This window comes from Eulemur rufifrons, chromosome 3 (assembly GCF_041146395.1).
Source record: "Eulemur rufifrons isolate Redbay chromosome 3, OSU_ERuf_1, whole genome shotgun sequence".
Classification (NCBI taxonomy): domain Eukaryota; kingdom Metazoa; phylum Chordata; class Mammalia; order Primates; family Lemuridae; genus Eulemur; species Eulemur rufifrons.
The window spans coordinates 82,143,849-82,166,923 of NC_090985.1; positions in this window are offsets into that span (position 1 = coordinate 82,143,849).

The following is a 23,075-nucleotide window of genomic DNA, read 5'->3' on the forward strand; positions in this document are numbered from 1 at the left end:
GTAGCCCCTGGAGATTTTTGTTATTTCACACATTACAGGGTCAGCTGACTCTGACAGAAGACAAGCACTGTGGTGGTGCCTGCTCACCCTGTAAGGACATGCATTTAGTTGAAAGCCAAAATCTAGGACTGACTGTCCATGGTCATTTTACTTGATTTATATTATTTTTTTTTCTTTTGATACAGAGTCTCACTCTGTTGCCCAGGCTAGAGTGCTGTGGTGTCAACCTAGCTCATAGCAACCTCAAACTCCTGGGCTCAAGCAATCCTCCTGCCTCAGCCTCCTGAGTAGCTGGGACTACAGGCATGCGCCCCCATGCCTGGCTAATTTTTTCTATATATATTTTTAGTTGTCCACATAATTTCTTTCTATTTTTAGTAGAGACGGTCTCGCTCTCGCTCAGGCTGGTCTTGAACTCCTGACCTCGAGCGATCCTTCCGCCTCTGCCTCCCAGAGTGCTAGGATTACAGGCGTGAGCCACCGTGCCTGGCCTTGATTGCTTTATTTTTAAAAAATTACCTTCTGGTGTATGCTTTTACCAAGTCCCTGATTAGCCAATATTTTTAATAAAATACATCTGCTAAAAGTGAACGCAATAATATGTGTGGGAGTAAAAGAATATGACTGCAAACAGCTGGGGACCTAGGAGAAGAATCTTGTTTCTACTCTTTTCTCCCGGGAAATAAACCAATGCCGGATTAAACAATGCATCCTGATGGTGTTTTCTACTCTTGAATAGAAATATAACAGGAACTGTCTTGACTGAGATAGCACTAAGAAATACAATGGACAGCCTCTACTTATTAAAGCAGCACATAACCCATATATTTAATTTTTAATTTTCTAGGAGCCACGTTAAAAAAAAGTAAATAGAGACTGGGCAGGGTGGCTCATGCCTGTAATCCTGGCACTGTAGGAAGCCGAAGCAGGAGGATCCCTTGTACTTAGGAGCAGCCTGAGCAAGAGCAAGACCCTGTCTCTACTAAAAATAGAAAAAGTAGCCTGGCCTCTTGGCACATGCCTGTAGTCCCAACTACTCAGGAGGCTGAGGCAGGAGAATCGCTTGAGCCCAGTAGTATGAGGTTGCAGTGAGCTATGAGGATGCCACTGTACTCTAGCCTAGGCGATACAGCAAGACTCTGTCTCAAAATAAATAAATAAATATGGAAAAGGATAAAATTAATTTTAATATATAGTTTATTTAACCCAATATATCCAAATATTATTTCACTATGTAATCAATTATAAAAATTACTGAGAAATTTTACATTTTAAAAAATGTCTTCGAAATCCCGAGTATATTTTATGCTTACATGCATCTCAACTTGGAGTAGCCACATTTCAAGTGCTCGAATAGCCAAATAGGGCCAGTGGCTACTGTACTGGACAACCTAGTACCATGCAGTTAGGATTTCCTGCTCTGGAGTCAAGAGAGATCTAGGTTTGAATTCTTTCTCCACCAATTTCTAACTCTTTGCCCTTGAGCAAATTGATTAAAGACACTTGACTCCTATGTTCTCCTTTGTAAGGTAAGAATATTAACACCTACTTCAAAGACTTGTGTGATGGATTAAAGACTCAACAAATAGCTGTAGTTGTCTGTAGTACTATCCCAGTGTTACCTTTCCACAATGCCAAGTGAAGAGGACTCATCTGAGTGTTCACATCCAATCTACCTCTTTCACTGAGTAGTTTTGTGTGATCGTGGACATGAATCTTTACCTCTCTATGCCTCTTTGTTTATTTGTCTTATTGGAAATAATGGTTCCAAACTCAGAGAGTTGATGTCTGGGTTAAATGGGAAAATACATGTGAAAGTGTTCTATAAACGCTCAGCAGCCATTTCCCAGAGTGGGACTTCAGACATTCATAAATGGCATGAGATGTGATTTAAAAACAACTGGGATTGTGGTGGTGGTGATGTGATAGCATAAAAACTCATAGAATTGTACACCTAAAATGGCTGGATTTTCCTGCTTGTAAATTATCCTCAATAAACCTAAAAATAATAATTTGGGAAATTTCTGGTTTTAAAAAGGTAGCAGCTTTCTTTTCTATGGACTTCTCAGAGCCTTAAATATACTAATGTGAATCTCATGAGTTTCTGAGTGAAACATTAGCATACAGCATGGCCCATAATTAATCATCACACTCTTTTTTTCCACAGGAAATCATATATATTTACCAACAAACACATTTTGAGAAATTATGCTATAAACTACTATACAAATATAATCAGATACCAGCTATGAAATGTATTCCATGATCTCTAAAGATTATAGAAAACTCAGATCACTTGACGTATTTGATCATGACCTCCTCCTGGATACATTCCCTTTATTTGACTTTCAGGATATCATCCTTTCCTGGTATTCTTCACACCTCACTGGTCACTTCTCAACATTCCTTGCTGGCTATTGCTCCTCCTACAAAACTCTAAATGTTGGAGTATTCTTTACCTCAGCCTTTGAACCTCTTCGCTAGTCTCACTATGCTCATTCCCTAGTTGATCTTGCCTAGTTCCATTGTTTAACATCATCTAGAGCCTGTTGAGACCCAAACATAAATCTCCCTCCCTAAAATTTCTGCTGATCAACCCCACATCATTGCTTGACTTATTGTGCATCTAAATTGGACAAGTCCAAATATAGTGCATGCCCCATCAAACTAGACCCTTGTCTCAGCTTCCCCATCTCAGTAAATGGCACCACCATTCCACTTACCCAGTTAATTAGGCCAAATACTCAAGTTTCATCCTTGATTCCTCGATCACATCTAGTCCTTCAATACTTTTGATCATCTCTACCTTCAAAATAGATCCAGAATCTGACACTTCCAATCATTTTCATCTCCACCCTCAGCCAAGTGACCTTCTGTCTCCTTTGGACCACATAATAGCCTCACAATGGCTCTCCTTGCCCCTGTACTTGGCCCACCATGATTTATTTTTTGCACAGTAGTCTGAATGAACTTTCTAAAATGTAAACGAAAACTTGTCATTAACCTCCTCAAAACCTAACATGATTTGTGATCACCCTTAGAATAAAATCTAAATGCCATAAGTCCTAAAAGCTCTTACTTACACGATCTTGTTCCCCCTTAGTTTCTAACCACATCTGTTAAAAATTCTGCCTTCGAGTATAGCCATTCTGGCCTTCTTGCTATTCCTCAAATAGGTTAAGCTTATTCCTGCCCCCAGTGTCTTTGCACTTGCTCTGAGTTGATTGTTCTCTCAAATATTTGCATGGCATAGATCCTTCCCCAATCTGTTTCATTCAAATGCTACTTTTCTTCAGAGAAATTTTCTTTGACTACTATATCTAAGTATCTCCCATCTGTAATACTATACAAAGCATGTTTCACTAGCTGATAGTATTTATATTTTAGTTTTCTCTTTGTTAGTCTCTTTCATTAAAAAGTAAGATCCATGGGCCGGGCGCGGTGGCTCACGCCTGTAATCCTAGCACTCTGGGAGGCCGAGGTGGGCGGATCGTTTGAGCTCAGGAGTTCGAGACCAGCCTGAGCAAGAGCGAGACCCCATCTCTACTAAAAATAGAAAGAAATTATATGGACAGCTAAAAATATATATAGAAAAAATTAGCCGGGCATGGTGGTGCATGCCTGTAGTCCCAGCTACTCGGGAGGCTGAGGCAGTAGGATCGCTTAAGCCCAGGAGTTTGAGGTTGCTGTGAGCTAGGCTGACGCCATGGCACTCACTCTAGCCCGGGCAACAGAGCGAGACTCTGTCTCAAAAAAAAATAAAATAAAATAAAAAATAAAAATAAAAATAAAAATAAAAAGTAAGATCCATGAAGGAACGTACTTTGTGTTGTCCACTACTATATTCCCAATGCCCAGAAAAGTGTTTGTCACATGGTGGGCATTCAGTCAATATTGAATGAATGCATGTTACATTTTCCTTGGACATGGCTAGAAGAAAATTGATACTTGAAAGAATGGAAAACATTCTTATCATGAAATTCCTCATAGAATTTGAAAACTTCAGCTATTAAGAACTCAATTGTGCTCTAAGATTTGCTGTTTATCCACAAAAAATATCTCTTGAGCTATATACTAATGATGATAATGATAGTGATCACATCAACAACACTGTCTTAGTCTGTTAGAGCTGCTATAACAAAATACCACAGACTGGGTCATTTATAAACAACAAAAATTTATTACAGTTCTGGAGACTGGGAAGTCTAAGATCAAGGTGGTGTCTGGTAAGGGCTTGCTCTGTGTTTTAAAGATGGTGCTTTCTTGCCACATCCTCATATGGTGGAAGGGGCAAGGCAGACCCCTTCAGCCTCTTTGGTAAGGCCACTAATTCCATTCATGAGAGTGGAGCCCTCATGACTTAATCACTTCACAAAAGGCCCTACCAACCTCTTTTTTTTTTTTTAATGCATTGAGTCAGAAAATTATTTTAATAGTTACAAAACAGTTTTTCTTTGTTCGTTTTTTACATAATCAGTATAAAATAGACTGGGTGCAATGGCTCACGCATGTAATCCTAGCACTTTAAGAGGCCAAGGCAGGAGGATTGCTTGAGGCCAGGAGTTCAAGATCATCCTGGGAAACACAGCAAGACCCTATCTCTACAAAAAATTTAAAAAATTAGGTGGGTGCAGTGACACATGCCTATTGTCCCAGCTACTTGGGAGGCTGAGGCAGTACAGTCACTTGAGCCCAGAAGTTCAAGGCTGCAGTGAGGTATGATTGCACCACTGCACTCCAGCCTGGGTGACGGAGCAAGACCCTGTCTCTAAAAAAAAAAGAATCACTATGAAATAGCAGTTGATTTGTCTATAATTACCAGAATTATTTATATTTGAGGCCTTAGCTAAGTGGGGCTGAAATCAACAAAATGTCTTAGACTGTTGGCTCAGAAATCATCCTAGGAAGCCTGCCCTGTTGATATCTGTCATACTTAGCTCTTATGAGATGATCTATTACTTTTCACAAAAAGTTTCTCTCTTTCTTTATTCATTCGTTGGAGGTTTGAAGTGAATTCAGCATCATTCATTAAACATCTTCCAGCTCCTGTCATTTACCACTTCTTCGACATTCAGTTCTGATTGCATCCATTTCAACAGGAACTCAGCAAACTCCTTACAGCTCACACAGCCTGGGTGCTGCCATATTGGACCCCAAAGTATGTGATACTGTCCCATTGGGTACTAGGTTCCAACATAAGAATTTGAGGGGAACACTAACATTGAGACCATGGCACACACCTAACATTTTTTACGTGCATGATAGGTCCAAACAACTTTCCTAAGTGCATTATAGTGTTACAGAAAGTATTACAGAGGGTGGTCCGGAGGACAAACTGAGCGGCACACGGAGAGTCGGAGCATCAAGGTTTATTCTCCGGTGGGCTCAGAGGGGTCTCGCCACCAAATTCTGAGCCCCATCTACTGGATTTTTCCCACTTTTATTAAGTTGGGGTGGTCCAAGGGATGGAGTCTCAGGAGGCTAAGGTAATAGGTTAGTTGATGTGTCAGGTAATAGGTTAGTATTGTGTTGACGCACCAGGTAATAGATTAGTTGATGGGCCAGGTCATAGGTAAGTATAATGCTGATGCGGGTCTTCCGTGAGAGGTGGGGGTCTCAGGTGGCTGATGCGCCAAGTAATAGATGGGGGGTTTTCCTTATCAATAGGAACCAAGGGTTTTGGCCCCCTAAAAGTTCACTGAAATGTCACTGACAAGAGGCAGATTGAATGATAGGAGAAAAGGCACACACATTTTTTTAATGTGTATACAAAGGAGCCTTCAGAATGAAGGTTGGACCTCCATTCAGAAGTACAGAAGTTTACAAAGAATGGGGGCTTGGATTGTGGCAAAACAGGTTTTAGTGGCAAGACAGGTTATGGGAGGGAGAAAGGAAGAGGCTTGGCTAGCTAGCAAAGGTGGTCTTGTTATGTAAATGAAACCTTACAGGTAGCAGCCCTCAGAGAGAATAGATGGTCAGTGTTTCTTTTCAGACCTTTAAAGGTGTCAGGCTCTCAGTTAATCTTTCCTAGCTCACGTATGGAAAGACCTGGCTGCAGTAATGGACATTCTCTACAGATGTAAATTCCTCCCCCCAAAAGTCAGCTTTGCAGCATTAACTTGTGTCAACTTGACCTGTGGCAGCCATCTCAAAATATGTCAAAGAAATGTATTTTGGGATAAAATATTCTGATTTCCTTCAGCATTATATGTATTAACTCATTTAATCTTCATAGCAAGTTTATTAGATAGATACTAGTATTATGCTACGGTTTTATAGAGAATGAACCTACAGCACAGAGAGGGTTATTAACTCGCCTGAGGTTGGTAAATGAGAGTTAGTAAGGTAGGGACCCAGGACCTAAAACCAGATACTCTGATTTCACACTTTTCCCTCTTCTCCCTATAGGGCCTCCTCCAGGGGAGCAGACACCAGCCAGGGTTCATTTTCCTCATCTCCGTTCCTTGGACCTGGAAATCCACCTCTCCTTCCTCTCTGCTAAAGAATTAACACCAGCCAAGCACGGTGGCTAACGCGTGTAATCCTAGCACTCTGAGAGGCCGAGGTGGGAGGATCACCTGAGGCCAGCCTGAGCAAGGGTGAGACCCCATCTCCACAAAGAATAGAAATATTAGCAGGGTGTGGTGGTGCGTGCCTGTAGTCCCAGCTACTCTGGAGGCTGAGGTAGGAAGATCCCGTTGAGCCCAGAAATTTGAGGTTCCAGTGAGCTACGATGACACCACTGCACTCTGCCTGGAGTGACAAAGTGAGACTGTGTCTCAAAAACAAAAAAAAAAAAAGAAGAAAAGAAAAGAAAAAAAAAAAGAAAAGAAAGAAAAGAAAAGGAAAAAAAAAAGAATTAACACCAAAAGCTCCCATGCTTATCAACTTTTGCAAATAAGTGCACGGGTGTATGAAGCAGGGCTGCCAGATCCTCCCATTTAATGAGTTAGGATGTCACAGCACAATAAATTATTCTTCCTCACAACCAGATTATTTCAGATGGAAAGGATAATATTTTGTCTTGTTTAAGAGCAGATTAACTGATCCAGAGAAATTATTATTTTTACGTCGGGCCACAGTTGTTGGAATTAGGAACAAATCTTATTTTCTCATGCCAAAGGACTACGAAGTTTTAAATAGAAGAGGATGCTCAAGTTCTGGCCAGTTAAGTCTCTGAAAAGAGAGAAGAAGGTCACTGTCAGCACCCTCTTGAGCCTGGCTGGGGGTCTCCCAAAGCTACAAGGGGAGAGCTTGGTAGAGTTCAAGTGCAGCAGGTGATTGGCTTAAAGGGGTGCTACCTGTGGTGCTGAGAGCTCTTGACAGGGCTTCATCCATACCTCATGTTGATAAGGAAAACCCCCATCTATTACTTAGCACAGCAGCCACCTGAGATCCCCACCCCTCACAGAAGACCCACATTAGCATAATACTAACCTATCACCTGGCCCATCAACTAATCTATTACCTGGCACATCAGCATAACACTAAATCTATTACCTGGGGCATCAACATAATACTAACCTATTACCTGACACATCAACTACCCTATTACCTGGCAGGCATTAGTCACCTGAGACCCCACCCCTTGGATCACCCCAACTTAATAAAAGTGGGAAAAATTGGGTAGACAGGGCTCAGAATTTGGTGGCAAGACCCCTCTGAGCCTGCTGGCGAATAAATCTTGATTCTTGGACTCTCCATGTGCTGCTCGGTTTGTCCTCGGGACCACTCGTTGTAACACTTGCTGTAACAACGTCGCACATTAAGAGCAGGAGTTAGACTGGGTTTGCCCACACGCCCTGCTGCTCATTATCAGTGTGACCTAAGGGAAACTAGGGGACCCCTTTGCCTTGGTTTTCTTCTTTGTAAAATGGAGGTAACAATAAAAGCTATTGCTTAGAGTGGATGTGAGGATAAAATGACTTAAAACAAAGAAAGCACTTAGAATGGTATCTGACATATTATAAGTGCTCAGTAATATCAGTTACTACTGGTTTTCTCCTTTGTTCTGATTTTCAAACATTTTGTACAGAATCTCTTTGGCAACTTTATCTTACCTACCTCTATTATGTGAACTCAAATAAAATCTTAAGGCTCCCCCCTACTGGCTGACTGAATGGACCCCCTCCTGCCCAAGGGGATAGCCTAAAACTAAATTGCCTGCCATGAGGAGGGAGGTCAGACATGCCTCATCATGCCCCCCTCACTTCTTGGAGATACGCTTTGTAACTCATTAGCAGGTGTAAGGGTGTTGAAAACCTGCAGGTCCTCAATTTACACAACAAATACATGTCTTGTCTCTGATTAACACACCTGCTTATCTTAAAACATTCTAAGCCTTTAGGCAAAGCTTTGTGTCTTTAACCAATTACAAGTCAAAGAATCTTTAAATTCACCCATAACCTATAAGCCCCCCCTCTTCGAGACAGCCCACCTTTTCAGGCCAAACCAATGTATGCCTTCCATGTATTGATTTATGACTTTACCTGTAATTCCTGTCTCCCTGAAATGTATAAAAACAAACTGTAACACAACCACAGCGAGTCCACTTGCTCAAGGCTTCTTGGGCCAGGCTCTGGGTCATGGTCCTCAAATTTGGCTCAGAATAAACCTCTTTAAATTATTTTACAGAGTTTGGCTTCTTTTCCGTTGACAGTTATGAAGGGCCATGTTTTCCCCTCAGTTTAAATCTCAGGGTTTTGTTTCTTTCCCTAAGGGAGGGGGATATGATTTCAATAGCCAGCCAATTCAACTGCAGAAAAGTGTAAATTGTATAGTTACATATGTATATTATTCCATTTACATGAAAATTTCAAGTTTGTAACACAGTGCCCTACATTCTGTATGAATACATACGTAGGAAGAAGTATGAAAACTTTCATGGGAAAGATGAACACCAAGGAGTGTTCTCTTGAGAGGGGATGAGGGGGCTGTTCTCAGGAAGCGGGGAGCTAAGGGGCTTCATGTGTATGTAGCTGTCTTATTATTTATTTATTTATTTATTGAGACAGAGTCTCACTCCATTGCCCAGAGTGCCGTGGTGTCAGCCTAGCTCACGGCAGCCTCAAACTCCTGAGCTCAAGCAATCCTCCTGCCTCAGCCTCCCAGAGTGCTAGGATTATAGTCGTGAGCCACTGTGCCTGGCCTGTAACTGTCTTATTTTTTCAAAAAGATCTGAGGTAAATAGGACCCAAAGTTAAGATTTGATAAGGTTAGGTGGCAGGTATGTGTTTACTGTACTATTTTCTATACTTCATAAGTTTGAAATATTTCACAAAATCTTTTTAAAAATAGAAATATTCAGAGTACAATTGGGCCTTAACAATTCTACATAACACATTTGGCTAGCATTGTCTTTCCATGTTAACCAATTCCTTGACTAAACAGACTAAATTGGCTTTTTTGTCAGCCCCGGCAATACGTTCATTCTGCCAGTAGAGGTCACCATGCAATGAAATATTTGGTTAAACAATAGACTCATGGTATAATGCAAAGATTTTTCAATTTTTTTCCTTTAATCTATGAAATTCTTTCTTATGTGAACTCAAATAAAATTTTAAGGCTCCCCCCCACCAGCTGACTGAATGGACCCCCTCATGGCCAAAGGAATATCCTAAAACTAAATTGCCTGCCAGGAGGAAGGAGTTCAGACATGCCTTATCATGCCCGGCTCCCTTCTTGGGGACATCCTTTGTAACCCATTAACAGGCCTAAGGGTATACAAGACAAACCTGCAGGTCCTCAATTTACACAACAAATCTATGTCCGGTGGCTTGACTCTGATAAACAGCTCCCTCATCACGAAACATTTCAAGCCGTTAGACAAAGCTTCACGTCTTCAACCAATTACAAGCCAAAGAGTCTTCAAACCCACCTATAACCTGGAAGCCCCTGCTTCAAGATGGCCCACCTTTTCGAGCCAAACCAATGTATGTCTCCCACATACTGATTTATGACTTTCCCTGTAACTTCTGTGTCCCTGAAATGTGTAAAACCAAACTGTAACACAACTACAGCAAATCCACTTGCTCAAGGCTTCTTGGGTGTGGCTACGGGTCATGGTCCTCAAATTTGGCTCAGAATAAACCTCTTTAAAATTATTTTACGGAGTTTGGCTTTTTTCCGTTGACACTTATAAGCTCACTTGGAAGCCCAATATGCAAAACAGCTAAACACAACATGGGGAGGGGCCCGGGGATCCCAGAATCAGGTTTGAAAGCTACTGCACAAATACAAGTAACATTTCTGAATGTGGCTTCTTATGTTTGCTCTTCTGGCCTTAGGAATTTCTTCTGATTTCAAAATTTAAGTTTCCTTTATCTGCTCTCCACAGAGCACTAGTGTGGAACCTATTGGAACTAAGTCCATGAGAGTGAGGGAGCTTAGGAACATGATACCACCTCATCAGAGGGTGCCTCTGGAAGGTGGAAGAGGCCACCAAGGTGGTGCCCCTGCCTTCCAAAGCTCACTCCCTGCATCAGAACTGCTTTCTCTTTTTTTGGCCTACAACAATTCCCTTTTCTATCATAAATAACTTACCTCTCTCCTTGGATCATTTAGCATGCCTTTGGTTGCAAATAACAGAAAATCCCATGTAAAATAGCTTAAATCACAAGGAGAATGTATTATGTCATATAACAAGAAGACTGGGGGCCGGGCACTGTGGCTCAGTCTGTAATCCCAGTACTTTGGGAGGTGGAGGTGTGAGGATCACTTGAAGCCAGGAGTTCAAGACCTGCCTGGGAAACATAGCAAGACTCCATCTCTACAAAAAATAAAACAATTAGCCAGGTGTGGTGGTACATGCCTGTATTTCTGGCTACTCAGGAGGCTGAGGCAGGAGGATCACTGAATCCAGGAGTTGGCAGTTATAGTGAGCTATGATGGCACCACTGTACCCCAGCCTAAGTAACAGAGCAAGACCCTGTCTCCTAAAAAAGAAGAAGTGTGGCTGTTTCTTTTGCCTCTAGCACTCAGCTTCTATGGCTCTTCTTAAGAGAACTGACCTTAGACTACTGGAGCTGCTTAGCCAACAAGAGCGGAGAAGTGCTTGGGCTCCTTCGCCTCCACGGGCCAGCGCTGGCGAAACTTACACTCCAGAGTTCTATGGGCTCAGGCCAGGTCACGCTTGCTTGGTCTCCTTTCCTCCTCAGTCCTGCTTCCTCCACGCCCTCTCTGGTCCCTCCTGGGACCAATTCCAAGATGAATCACTTGCACACGAATTCTCACCTCAGTGCTGAACTCTAAGACACATATCTTTAATTTGAAAAGAAACTCTCACAGCAGACCCCCAGCAAACTTCCCCAACCTCTCATTGGCCAGAAGAGGGTCACATGCTTATGCCTTAGCTACCTCTGTCTTGAGGGAATGGGAGCATCAACACTGACTTAGAGATTTACCTCTGGAGCTGAGGAGTAGTTCAGAGTCCCCCAGAGCATGTGGCTATGGACATCTGGGAGGGAAATATCAGGTTGTGCCTGCAATAGAATTGAAGAGGAAGATGGCAACCAACTGTGCCCTTTTCTCCAGGGTCTGATTCACATAAGAGCTTGCCCTTCCTCTGTGTACTATTCTTGTCCTAAAATGCAGTAAATCTCCCTTCCCATTGAAATGATAGTTTGACTGAGTGCAGAAAGCACAAGTGAAAATTGCTGGGAGATATTGCCCTATTGTCTTTCAGCTTCTGGGAATACTACAAAGTTCTGATACAACTACGGTTTTTAAAATCCTTTGTTTGAAAGCTATTTTTTTTGCTGTCCATAAGCTTTTATAATTTTCTCTTTATCTCTAGTCATCTGAAATTTCATGATATAGTTCTCTGATGTAGTCTTATTTTTATTTATTGTACTGAACCCCTGGTGATTATTTCTAATCTGGAAAGTCATGTTCTTTGGTCCTATCTCATATGTCTGATAAATTGTATTATTTCTGGTAATTTCTTTCCCTTCATTTTTTTTTTTTTTTTCTTTTCTCTCTTTCTGGAACTCCTAATAGTCATAAAATGGCCCTCTGACTAATCATTTAAGTTTTAAAAATCCTTTCTGTCCATAAAAAATAGGCTCCTTATCTTTTTGTTTTTACTTTCTGGGAAATAGTCTCAATTTAAATATTTCTTTTGAAGTTCTTATTTCTATTAATCAATTTTTTCTTTAATATCCAAGCGCTCTTTCTTTTCCTCTGAATATTCCTTTTTAAAAGTTGTTTACTGTTCTTACTTCATGGAAGTCGTATCTTCTTTTATCTTTCTTTTTTTCTGTTCTATTTTTACTGTATTCTTTTATCTTTCTGGAGGTAGGTATTATAGTGCATCTTTAGCCTGATTATCTCAGTGTTCCCCTCTGACTTCTCTAGTTATTTGCTCGTTTGCTTTGGTTTTGTAACTGGCCCCTCATTGAACAAATTTCAATGATCCCTATGTAATCCTTTCTCTTAACTAACTACCAGACCTGAGTTGTTTCCCCAAAATGGTGGATTTTCTGCAAGACAAAGGAGCTGAGATTGTGATCTTACTTCAGACACCAGCCATGCTTTGGGGGTCTTGAAGCTCCAGGCACTTCTGACCAACTGGCTATAAAATTGCCCCCCCCCCCACCAACAATTTGCTAGTGTGACTCACATAACTAAGGAAAGTGTTAAACTCATGGTTACAGTTTCATTATGAAGGATACACATTATAAAGGATACACACAGGGCAAGGTCTAGGGGAGAAGGCAGAGCTTGTATGCCTTTTCCCCGATGAGTCAAGGCAGGTTACCCTCCTGGTACATCAATGTGTTCAACAACCAGGAAGCTCCACAGAGCTTCTGGTGTCCAGAGTTTTCAGTGGGGTTTTACCCTCGCTGGAGGTTGAGTTGGCCCAAAGTCCCACTCTTCTAATCACATGGTTGGTCTTTCTGGCGACCAGCCCCCAATCCTAGAATTATCTAGGGTCACTTCATTATCAAAATAGAGACACCCCATCACTCAGTCAATTCCAAGCGTTTTTGGAAGCTCTGTTGGGGAGCCCCGGAAAAAGACTATGCCAATTATTGCACAATCAAGGGTTCACTAGGAACCTCTAAAGAGCCAATGACAGCACCAGGAGATAGGCAATCATTTTTAAACTTTTACCAGTCCCAGAAAATGAGAAACCAGCTAATAATGGTAGTAGTCCAAGTAAGACCTTTCCTATTTTTTCCCTTCTTCTCTTCCAATGTGCCATCCCTAAGGGGTAATACGTAGGTCCTAAGGAAAGACAGAACAGAGAAACAGAGAACAAAAAAGGAGAAAGGCCAACCCAGCCCACCCACACCCCACTGCCACACCAGGCTTCCATTCCAAACCAGGCTCAAGTTAGGGAAAGAGAGAAGATTTGACTTAAATCAAATTCAGAGTTCTGATTAACCTTCTGGATTGAATATTCTATTTCGGCCTGTGTTTGTCCATTAAAGTGGCCACAGGACCTAAGAGTGAGGAACAGAAAAGTCAAGGTCCTGTCATTAACTTTCATCAAGGGTTGGAATGAAATTATTCACATTAAGTAAAATTTAAAACAAAGACAAAGTTTTAAAAGTAAGTGGGTTTTGATTAAGCCATGATTGATATTTGTTCGACACACCAATTTAAAATACGGAAATATATTTTAAAAAAGTTTCTATGTAAAGCAGAATTTCTCAACCTCAGCACTAGTGACATTTTGCACCAGATAATTTTTGTTGTGTGTCGGGGGTGGGGGGCGGGGGGGGGGGGTTAGTCCTGTACTTTGCAGGGTGCTGAGCAGCATCCCTGGCCTCCATCCACTACATGCCCGTAGTGTTCCCCGTTGGCCATGAAAATCAAAAATCTCCACATGTTGCCAGATATCCCTAGGGGAAGAAATCGCCTCCAGTTGAGAACAACTGACTTAAAGTGATGCTTTTCTAAATCAAAGAACTTTCATGACTTAAATAATCATCCTTTAGTTTGTTTTGTAAATCTGTATGGTTTTATACATGTTTTTTAAAGGAGGCTATAGCTGCAATCCTACCTTTGTAGTTCTCACCTTGACACAAGTTCATAGGTCTCTTGTAGAATCTTTGTCTCACATTGGTCAAAAACATAGTCTTGAATAGTCTTTGTCGCTTGGGAGTTATATTATTTTTACAATGTCTCTAATCTTATTAAATAAAAATTTAAATGAAGTCAATGCTTCCTTTTATTTTGTGAAATATCAAATGATGATTACGTTATACCAATTTATTATTGCGATTGGACACATGTCAAAAACTTGCCCAAGCAAAACTCTCTTGCAGTGTCTGATGCTAGGAAGAAAACTTAGGTGTGGTTTTTGTGCGTGTGGGAAACTGTTTTTTAAGATATTTGCTGTGTCTTTGAGGCTTTGGTCACACAGATCTTTCCTTCCACATGTCTTGACAACGGGAGGAAGTTAGAGCAGCTAATGTAGTGGAGTGAACTCTGCCACTACCTGCTAATCCAGAGGTTTGGATCCAGAAAATTCCCTTTGACATATCAGAAGCATGTTTTTTTTTTTTTTGTTTTTTTTTTTTTTTTTTTGAGAGAGAGAGTGATAGATAGAACTAGTTTTTATGTTTCAACATTCTCTACATTCCCTACCCCATTCATTGCTTTATTTCTGGTTGATATGTTAGTTTACTACTATAAAAAGACCAAAAAAAGAAAAAACTGTGAAGGGCGTGACATTTTATGCTTCTTACAAGTTGGCCTTTTTTCATAGATCCTGGCAGAAAACACGACATTCCTGGATCAGAGACAAAAGACTTTATTACTTGCAGCACATGAGCATAATATTGCGTTGCTCCTCCCTTTCCCCCAGTCCCACTGGGAGACACAGAGGGGTGCAGGTGGATGCTATGTAAGCAATGGGTTGTCACTGTTGGAGCTGAGAAAACAGACCTGAAAATGAAGGCCTCAGAAGCGGCCTCAGAAGCAAAGGTTTTTCTCATTACCTTCGTCTGTCCTCCTGTCTCTGTCCCCCAAAACTAGCCATACAAACTAGAGTCCCTCTTCCCCAGGCAGGACATAGAAACCAGAACCCCTTTTCCCAAAAGATAGCCATAGAACCAAAAATTATTCTGAGTAAAAACTGGTCATAAAAAAATTCTCTGATCAACTTCATTTGACTATCAGTCCTAAGACCCCTGTTCCACAGAGGGCGCTGCCCTGCACTCAGGAGACCAAGAAGAATCTAAACAGACAGGATTTGCTGGGTTTCCCCACTCGGTCTGTTAGCATTAGATCATACCCTTTTTTTATCCAATCATAGTCCTAAGACCCCTGTTCCACAGAGGGCCCTGCCCTGCACTCAGGAGACCAAGAAGAATCTAAACAGACAGGATTTGCTGGGTTTCCCCACTCGGTCTGTTAGCATTAGATCATACCCTTTTTTTATCCAATCATATTTCTACAGAGCTGTCCATACTTTGTTGAACCTAAGCATAAAAACAGACATTTTCCTCTGTATCTTTGGGTCTTCATTCTGAAGGCTCCTGCATATACATGTTAAATAAATGTCTGTGCCTTTTCTCCTATTAATCAATCTTCTTCATGTGGGTGATTTTCAGTGAACCTCCAGGAGCTAAGGGCCTTGTCCCCCACTCATGCCCACTGAGGAACACTGAGCTTGAGGAATCCGTTACTTTTATAGTGGGCGATAAGCAAGCCTTCCCTTTGTCATTACAAACAACCCCAAGAAAAGGTCCAGATAAGGAGCCATCTGGGCCTTTCATTCTTGACACAACCAGCAAGAACATGCAAGGATGCTCAGAGCCTACAGTGATCACGTCTCTCGACAACCACATGTGTACACAGGCTAGGCTGACGTACTGTGGGCAAGCCAAAAAGTTAGCTAAAACATACACATGAATTGATCTGAGGCATTTTGACTTAAAAAGCATGTGATTTCGATTTTCAGTAGCTTGGCTTAACCATCCGTCCCAACGTGGAGTATCAATATTTTTCGGTCTAACTGAATTCTTACACATTCAGAAAGAACTTGGGATACAAGTGCCCATCAATACATGAGTGGATTAACAAAATGTGATATATGTATACCATGGAGTACTATTCAGCTATAATAAACAATGGTGATATAGTACCTCTTGTATTTTCCTGGATAGAGCTGGAACCCATTCTACTAAGTGAAGCATCTCAAGAATGGAAAAATAAGCACCACATGTACTCACCATTAAATTGGTTTCACTGATCAACACTTAAGTGCATATACAGTAATAACATTCATCGGGAGTCGGGCAGATGGGAGAGGGGAGGAGAGGATGGGTATATACATACATAATGCGTGTGGTGAACACTGTCTGAGGGATGGATACGCTTGAAGCTCTGACTCGGGGGGCTGGGGAGGCAAGGGCAATATACGTAACCTAAAAATTTGTACCCCTATAGTATGCTGAAATAAATAAATAAATAATATAAAAATAAGAAAAGATGAAAGAAATGGGGATTGAGGCTCTTGTCCTAAAGCAGAAAGACACGTGGCAGCAACATGTGTATTTGATCAGTGGGGTCGATTCTAGCTACATGTCTCGATGTCTTTGCAAGGGGCTTGAATGCGGAGTGGAGGCCTCTGATGCTTCCCAACCATTTTCATTAAACTGTGATTGGCCCAGATCAGCCCTGATATTCTCAATACAATTATATGTTCTAGATTTAAATAAAATATATTTGGATTTCATGGATTCTTTCAAGCCATTTAATACTGGAAAGACATTCCAGTAGGCACTAGAAGAAATTTCAACATATAGTTGCTGGTTAATAGTCATTACTAAAATAATCACTTTGTTGCAGTTTGGAGACATTGGTCATAGTGGTTAACTCTTTTTTGTTTTTAACAAGAGAGGAAAAGACAGTTTTAAGAAAGTGTTACTTGAATAAAATGAAATGATATGAATTGGAAGACAATGTAAGTAACCAGGCAGCTTTGACAATTTAAAAATATTAGGAACAACAATTTATTATTCATGGCTACATTGGAGGCACTGTGCTAAATGGTTTACAACATCATTGGATTAATTCTAACATAATCCCTCTCATATGTTATCCACATGTTCCAAATGGGGAAAACTGAGGCTCAGAAAGTTAAATAACCTGTCCAAAGCTGTGTCTCTAGTAAGTGCTAGAGCTAGGATTCGAGTCCATGTGCAGTGATGTCAAATTCAAATTCTTTTCACTCTTAAAATGACTGCTTGGAATGTAAAACATAACACAAATAAAATGTTCCAGCAAAGATACTAAATTTTCTATACTTAAAGTCTTCATTAAGTGATACTCTCAGGAAGGAAGCATTCAGGCTAAGTGAATTTTCTAGCTGAATGCTAGAGTGTGGTCTGCAACTGATGCCAGTCTGTGAACTATTGATTACTGGTCCACAAAGTACAAAGCTGAGATTAAGTATTTAGAAATCTTTATAGCAATTAAAATATTGCTGAGACATCCAAGAATTTAATCAGTGGACTTGTCTCGTTGAACAAAGATCTAGACAAATTCAGGTGTCAAATTTAACATGGTGAATCTCATACAGGCATATGGCGAGACCTGCAAAGTAGTCATGCTCAGAAGAGACTGGAAATAAAAAAGAAAACTGATTCTTCCCCACAGATTGTTTGAGCACTGTTCTAAAATGACTTAAACATACCAATTAAGCCAATTCAAAAATAAATCAGTATTACTATTTCTGAAATATTTCTGAAAGATTAGTATATATTTTTATGGTTGCAAGGAGCTATGTTGCAGGTTTGCACAAGGTCACTAAGAATTTAAGACTTTGTGGGTGTTAATGAGTGGAGAAAGCAGAAGAAATATAGTTATGGGATCATTTGTGTATGGGAAAGGCAAGGATGTTGACAGGCTGGGCAATGAGTCAGAAATGTGTGTTCGGGCAGCTGTGGAAGACTTTCCCGAGACCAGTCAGAGAAGCAGGGAAACACACACAGCCATAAGATTATTAACAGGGGAAGGGCCAGCACCAATGGCAGGTAAAAACTATGTGATTTGCAGGAACAAGGTAGAGGGTTGCACGTCAAGGGCAAGAGTTCCCAAGAGAACTATGGGTACGGTATAAGACAAGATTCAGAGAGACAACCATAACAAGGCCATGGGTTATAAAAGTCCCTGTATAGTCAGGGGCAAGTTCTCTGCCTCGCTTGGTCCGAGGCTAGTAGGGGGAGATAAGTGAAGACCTTGGACTGGAGCAGGCAGTGTGAGGAAAGAAAAAAAAGGCAGTCAGTTCTTCTCAGGCAGAAATTGGGGTCGCATTGTTAGATTATCGGTGATACATTTTACTTGGAAAATTGGAATGATTAAAATCTTAGCTGGATTAATTCTGCTGCCAGAGAGGATTATCTATCTATCTATCATCTACTTACCTACCTACCTACTGATCTGTCATCTATTGACCTATTCATCCACTCACCCATCATCCATCCATCCATCTGATCTCATTCCACAAAGCATTTACAGCAAAAATAAGATACTCATGCTTTTATAAGAATGAGGAAAAAAAAGATGGTACTCTTTACCTTGATATTAGGCTTTTTAAATATTAACCATGTGAAACTCTATTAATGAAAAAATATTAATCTCCAAAGATATATAAAATTCAAAACATGGTACTAGAAAGATTGAGGATGTTGACAAGAAATATCCTGATAAATTCTAAGATACTAACTAATGTTAAAAATATTCTAATTGCCATCATTATTTTATTTAGTGTGTCAATGGCCTGGTGAAAGTTTCTTCGTATACTTTTTGAAATATTTTAATGTAGAAATTCTTAATAGAAATAAAGCCATTATCTAAATTTCCTCCATTAATTTGTCCCGGAGGCAATTTTCTAATGAAAAATTTTTCCTATAAGCATTATAGCTGTATAATATATGTATCGATTCTTTAAAAATAATATCCTTACCCTGCTGAATGCATCTGAACCTTATATTTATTTCAGGAGTGTTATGAAAGGATCAATAATTATGCTCTTTTATGATCTTGCTATACACTCTTAGAATTCCAATTTGTTTTTACTGTGTTATTTTTACTGGTTTAAGAACCGTAGATGTTCTTCATGTCATATTCACAGGTATCTCTGCAGGCAACCACTAATATACTATGACTAATGGGACTTCTGGAAGGGCCCATTGCTGCCCAAAGATCCCTACTCAACCCTCTTTACTAGGTAATAAGGCATTTGACAATAAAATATAGAAATGTTTTATCAACAGCATAATACCATTTATAAAGGTGCTAATCACTGCAACTCATGAGACTGGATGGATGGGTGGATGATGGGTAGATAGATGACAGTTTTCTATTGCCGTGTAACAAACCATTTCCAAATTTAGTGAATTCAAAAGCAATAGTCATTTGTTTTTCTCATAAATCTGCAATTTGAACAGGCCTTTGGGAGGCAATTAGGTCTGGAAGGTAGAGCCCTCATGATGGGCTTAGTGACCTTATGAGAAGAGACAAGAGAGAGCTTTCTCTCTCTCTTTCTCCCACCCTCTCTCTACTATCTCTCTCTGTTTCTGCCATCTGAGGATAGAGTGAGAAGATGCCCATGTGCAAACCAGGAAGAGGGCCTTCACCAGGAACTGGATCTACTGGAACATTGATCTTGGACTTCCCAGCTTCCGGAGCAGTGAGAAATAAGTTTCTATTTTTTTTTTTTTTAAGACAGAGTCTCTCTCTCTTGCCCAGGCTAGGGTGCAGAGGCATCATCATAGCTCATGGCAACCTCAAACTTCTGGGCTCAAGTGACCCTTCTGCCTCAGCCTCCCAAGTAGCTGGGAATGCAAGTGTGCACCACCATGCCCAGCTAAGTTTTAAATTTTTTGTAGAGACGGGGTCTCACGATTGCTCAGGCTGGTCTTGAACTCCTGGCCTCAAGCAATCCTCCTGCCTCAGCCTCCCAAAGTGCTAGTATAATGGATGTGAGCCATTGTGCCAGGCCAAATTCCTATTGTTTATAAATTACCCGGTCTATGGTATCTTGTTACAGCAGCCTGAACTGAATAAGACTACTAAAGAGTATCCATTTATTTTCTTAATGTTTTCTGTGCAGATTATTAAAACATTCCAGAATTGTGGACTGGTCTCTGGCTCTAGAGAATTTTCATCTTATTTGTTATTATTAAAAAGAATGCTTCACTCTGAATCCACCATCTTGACAATTTTTTTGACAGCTCAAGTATATGAAGCAATACTTGAGGTGAGAGCCAATTAAAATAAATTGTTTGCATTATAGTCCAAGAAATTGGACCATTTACCTTTGTTCTGGCCATTATTCCCAGTGTACAAATTCATGATGCATAGACATAATATCTTTTCATCAAATTTTCAATCTTCCATGATCATTTTCTAATTTTTAGAGCCACTCGATTCCCTTTCTCGGTTTCTACGGCCATATAGCTCAAGGGATCCTCTCACTGTCTTCTCTGAAATTGGTGTTAACCAGTGACATCTACATGTCCTTTCTCTACTTTATCAATGTTTCTGGTGTGCAACATCAATACAGAACAAGTATGTAGGTGCTTATCTTCATATTGACAGGAAGTTTTAAGAATTTTCATTTAAGAAGTGGTTAGAAGTAGCAATTTTCTTTTTTAAAGCAAAGCTTAAAGTTTTGCCCCAAAATATTTTAAATTATCATTTAGAAATATTCTCTCCTACAGATCTATCCTGTAAAAAATGTCCTATACCATTTCCTCTATAGTCTTTCCAGTACTACCATGACAACTCCCTGAAGAAGGTTTGGAGGGCTATGGAATGTGGGCTTTCATTCTCAGTTTCAATTTATAAAAAGATTTTTAAAGGATATGATTTCATTTAAACACTTGCAAAGACTTTCCATAAAAACCTATCTCATGCCTTTGAAAAATAAGGCTGTCTAACATTTGCTGAGTATATTCTATGTAGATTAGATCTCATTGAATGCTCACAACAGCAACGCAGTGAGGCACTTCCTATTATTATCCCCATTTTACCAACTTGCTTTAGGTGGTTCATTGCCAGTGATGGAGCCCTAATTAACTCCAGGCCTGTGGATCTAACCATTGCTCTGTGCTTCCAATAGTCAAATGGAGCCAGAGGTTCCATATTGTCAGGGCCCATCGTATGCTTGGACTTGTGTTTGGGGTTGAGAAGCCTGAAGCAGCCAGACCATAGGAACCAGCCAGAAACCAGGCAGGTGAATATTTTTTTCTATTACCATTTGCTAGGCAGAATGCCACTCCAATACTTAGTGCCTTAAAACAACAACAGTTATTTCTCATGATTCCATGGGTTGATAATCTGGGTGGTCTTGCCTGGGCTTACTCATGTGTCTACAGTAATGTTCTGACAAAGGGTTCAAGATAACCTCACTCACATTTCTGGCAGATGGAGCTGGCTGTCAGTTGGGGCACCCTGACACTTCTATGTGGCCTCTCATCCACTACTAATTTGGACTGGTTTTCTTCTTCCACCATGGTGGTCTTCAGGGTCCAAAAGTGTGACATCTGTAGCTATAAGGCCTCTCGTGGCTGAAGCTCTGGGATTTGTACAGTTTCTTCTGCCACATTCTTTTGGCCAGAGGAAATCACAGGTCTCCACCTCTTGATGGAAGGTGCAGCAATATCACCTTGCAAGGGGGAATAGATACAGGGTAGCATTATTCTTTGGGGGCCATTGATACAATGATCTATTACAGTATTTCTGTCAGTTTTCTACTGTTGTATAATAAACCATCTTCAAATTTAGGGGCTTTCAATAAACATTTTATTGCTCACAAATCTGTAGGTCAGGAACTCAGGCATGTCTTGATGGGAATAGCATTTCTCTACCCCAGATGGTGCTGGCTGGGGCAGCCAGCTGTGGCTGGAAGACCTAAGATGACTTCAGTTATGTGTCTGGCACCTTAGCAGGGGTCGTTCAAAAGACTATGGGCTGGCTGGGTTGGCTGGGTCTCTCTTTTCTTGTGGTGTCAGCTGGGCTCATACATGTTGGGGTTTTTGATTTTTTTCATGTGGCCTCTTCTTCTCCTGGTGTCTCCTCCAGGGTCTGCCTTCATGGCCTCTCTCTTGAGTAGGTAGGATAGACTGGACTTCTTTCCCTGGCAGCCAGGCTCCAAAATAGCAAAGGCAGACACTCTCAGGCCTCTGAAGGCCCAGACCCAGAACAGCACAGTGTTGCTTCCTCCCTGCCTGTTTGGTCAAAGCAAGCCATAAGGTCATTCCAGATTCAGTGGTGGACAAGTAGACTTCACCTCTTGCTAGGAGGGAGGAAGATGCATGTACAACTGTTGAAGGCTATTTTTACAGATAATGTACCAGAGCATTTGACTGAATGTGAAAAAAATGAAAAGCTGGTGTCAAAGGGTTAGTCTGGGCTGGTGGCTACACAATCAGAGTTGAAGCTAATAGCCAAAAGGACTCAATATAAGAGAAGGCAGATAGACATGGGGGAAATACAAAGATTTCTATCAACTAACAAATCAGGTAGGAGGAGACAAGGTAAGGACAGAAGTTGAGAAGGCAGGGAGAGTACGTTCTGCATATGGTGTCTTCATGCTAGCTGGATGTGAGATGGTCAAGGAGGAAAACCTGAACCTCTGCAGCCCTGGGGAGTGTTTAGCTCTTACAAGGGGAGCTCTGTGGTGTCCATGTGTCTTCCCCAAAGGCATTTTGTCCTGATCAGACTTTTATGGAATTTATCCTCCCACTAAATGGATGAGATCATAAAATACCCCTTCCATCACCACAACTTGGGCAGAACCCAGAAGCAGATGGCCAGACAATATGGAGGCTCTAATTAAGGAGAGAAAGCTGCGGGTCCACCGAAATAGAAGGAGACATCTTCCCCCGGTAGTAACTAAGCAGTTGTAGGCATTTTTCAGAGTGTTTTGGAGGAAAATAAAGGCTTATTTTTGTACAAGTGTGCTATACAAGGTCCAGGTAAAATGCTACTGCTCCCAGTGTCTTGTTTTGTGTTAATCATCCATTCCACATGGAAGCATTTTTTTTTAAAGGATTTGATCACCTTCTGATATTCCTGACCCTGGAAGAACTGAAGGTGATCAAAGTGTTCAG